Here is a 3,578-nt window from a genome sequence, read left to right on the forward strand (position 1 = left end):
TAGTGCTGCCAGTTTTAAAATGTAAATTTTTCCATTCTAAAGTGCGTTCGGATAGTTGTACTGATAAAACCAGCGTTCAACGGTTGAATGATCATTAGGTTGCGTTTGACGAACCTCACCGGTCTACCGGTTACTAACGGCAGCGTACGGTTACTAACGGCAGCGTACTATGATCACTCGGTTACCATTCCGAGATGTTGATTGGAGCACGTGATCATTAGCTGTCACTTGATTAACTAACCGGTCGTGCTCGTCGAACGTAAGTTTTTAGTGGTTGTTGTTCAATGCTTACGTTCGACGAACGTGACCGGTTGGTTAATCACATGACAACAATGACGTCAGCGGTTACTAATCGGTTGTTCACAACCAATATTTCATCGAACGCTTTCGGTTAATCACCGGTTACTTGCACAGACAAACAACATGCAGGTGAAAAATACTTATAACTGGTCAAAAATTTCACGTGGTTCCATCAACCAATGAACCATCTTAATCCCAATTATCGAATTCTTCCCGAAAGAAGTACTGTAATCGCAAAATTATTTTCCCTCAAATTTCGGTCTGGGCCGTGGTAGCCCGATCGGTAGAGTGTCGGATTCGGGGCCAGAGGTTCCTGAGTTCGAACCTCGATGGTCGAAGACCCACCGGTCGTCATTAAAGGGAACTGGGCGACGTTAAATATGCTCGTGGTCTCAATGTCCTCCAAGTGAAACGATACCTCTGGGGGGTGCTAGCACCAGGTAGCTATTAGCTCCTGAACTAGTTCTAAATTCTCATTAACTGTTCGATCCGGTGATGATGCTGCTATCTATCGGTGGATAAAATAATGGAGGCAAGGCACTTAGTATGCAGTCCTCGATATAAATACAGTTGTAGTCAGTTGTGACTCTGAATAAGAAATTTCGGTCTAAATTTCCATTTAGGTCTCATAGAGCAAAGTCGACCGCTGTTAATCGGCGCCAAACTAGTCAAGTTCTAATACAATTACCGGTTTATGAAAACATCCAAGGACACTAACCGTTGACTCAGGCTAGGATCCGTAAATTCTGGGTCCCCTTGCAACAAAAGCTGTATGCCCCTACACTGGCGCCAGCAGTATATTTGCAACGTTAATAAGCCTTAGTGCTAGGTTTTTTTTTTTTTTTTCCTTTTGAGCAATCACGATTGCTAATTGTTTTCATTTGACCGTCCATGATATCCGGTTCCTTTTTCAACAACACCACCCTCTGCAGGCAAGTCTCCTCTGGTCCTGAGCACTGACCCCCGGTAGCTGCTTCTCCTGGTCGTAGTGTCCTTGTCCCAAAGGCACACTCATACACATACACACTCACGCACATACGTTCTTTTACACACATGCCAATGTGCATATACACAGGTCTACGCACACACACAAGCCTACACATACACAACTTTACACAAGAAACCACCCAAGAGGAGGGGCAGGCTTAGAGGGAGAGGAACCGTTTCTAAAAACAAGCGAGTGGGGTAGAAATCAATCAGTACGGTTCTGTTGCAACTCTTCATTGCGAAAAACATAATTTCGAATTCAAAATTTCAGAATTCAAATTAACTTTGAAAATTCAAAATTTTTTTTTTTTCTGAGCAATCACATTGCTTATTGTTCTCACTTGATTGTTTTTGGTGTCCTATGTGTGTTTGTGTGATTTTATTTTCCCCCGCCTCCTTCTGCAGCACCGCCGTCGACCGGCTGCTCCCTGTAGCTAAGCGTCTCCAGGTTGTATCCATATTCTACACACACATGCATACATACACACATCTACACACACATATATGAACACACACTTATGCCTGCACACAGACACAAACACACACGCCTACACACACATACCACACACGCCTACATACACACACACTCGTTATTGCAAAAAACAATTTGAATTCAAAATGTGAAAATTCAAATTAATCTTTTGAGCAATCATATTGCTTATTTCAATTTTCTGGGCCCCTTGACGACAAGTCTCTTCCCTGTAGGTCCCCACTAGGGGCGGGGGGGTAGATCTATAACCCCATAACTGGAGAGACAGACACTTCTGCCATATTGGAGTAAGCACACAACAGGGAAAGCTACCTTTATTGGCAATCATTCGCCAAACAGGAAATTTTTGCGTCACGTCTCTTTCTTGCATTATGCGTACGTTGGAAGACAAAATTGCTCACAGGATTTGCATGACTGATTCTTTCTAAAGAAAAAATAATTTAATTACTTAATTTGTGTTACTAAAAGTACTCATTTTAAACTAATATGCGTCTCGGACATTGAATACAGTCGAAACGGCAAATGTGTGAATTTAAACAATAAAAATCATAAATTATATAACCATTTCAATTTGTTTCTGACAAATTAAAATAGTTTTAAATAGAGGATTGTAAATCTTTTAGATAATGTATCATTTGTAAAAAAAAAAAACAATGTGATATGTTCTAAGTTCGCTTTTTATATAAGATTCAAGAAGTTGGGCAGAAAGTCGAGTTCGAAAATATATAGTATTTGTATGAAAAAATCTTTTTTTTTATCGAATCAATTCTGCTCCTTTTTTTTTCAATCAAATCAACTTTGATTTTTTTATGCAAATAAAAAAATGATTTAAATTTATTAATACTAAATGTAAAAACTTAATACTACTCATTACCTCCAAGTAATAATAAAGTCCGAGAAACTCTTCTAATTGATGAGTCTGGCATGATTAGGTGAGAAAATGAGGGGGGGGGGGAGAACACTCTAATCAACCCTAATACATTTCTTGGTTGTATCCGAAAATGACTAGGAAGGCGATAATTATAATTGCATGCAGAGAGAAATCTTACTTTAATATTCCAGGATTTTGAAGACAAAAAAGGCAATATCAAAATTTTATAAAAACATCTTTTTTGAGGAATAAGAATTGAGTGATCAAAAAAATCTTTCAACTTCACAAGTTTTTTCAAAATTACTGCACGAGAGAGACAGAGAGTGAAGGTAAACATTGGCAAAATTTTGGAAACTGTTGGCGTCCCTTCCAGGCTGCCAGTCACTTTGCGGGCTATTAATTATCCAATTCTTTTTTCTTTCTGCATCTGCTGGAAATCTGAAGGGCTGAAATCCTTTTTCGGAGCTGTTTGCACAATTAACAGCTGAACAATCACCCATTTGACTCAATTTGTTGTAATTTTAAATTCTTTCTTCAGATCTCCTAGAAAATTTTCTAAGTGTTCTTTACTTGTTGACACAACTAAACCATCATCAACATACAGAACTAACATAAGTAATTCCCTATTGCTTCTTCTAATAAACAAGCATGGATCTGCTTCACTTCTTACGAAACCAATTTTACACAAATATTCCCCAAAACATTGGTTCTAGCACCTTGGCGCTTGTTTCAGACCATAAAGACTTTTCTTTAAGTGGCATACTCTGTCAGTACCATCTTCATAGCCTTTAGGTTGACACATGAAAATATGTTCTTCTAACTTGCGATACAAAAAAGCTGTTGAGACATCAAATTGTACTAAACTCATATTTTCATTTGCTGAGAAACTAAGTAAAGTTCTTATGGTGCTTGTTCTTGCAACTGGACTGA

This window comes from Uloborus diversus, chromosome 5, assembly GCF_026930045.1.
Source record: "Uloborus diversus isolate 005 chromosome 5, Udiv.v.3.1, whole genome shotgun sequence".
NCBI classification, from domain to species: Eukaryota; Metazoa; Arthropoda; class Arachnida; order Araneae; family Uloboridae; genus Uloborus; species Uloborus diversus.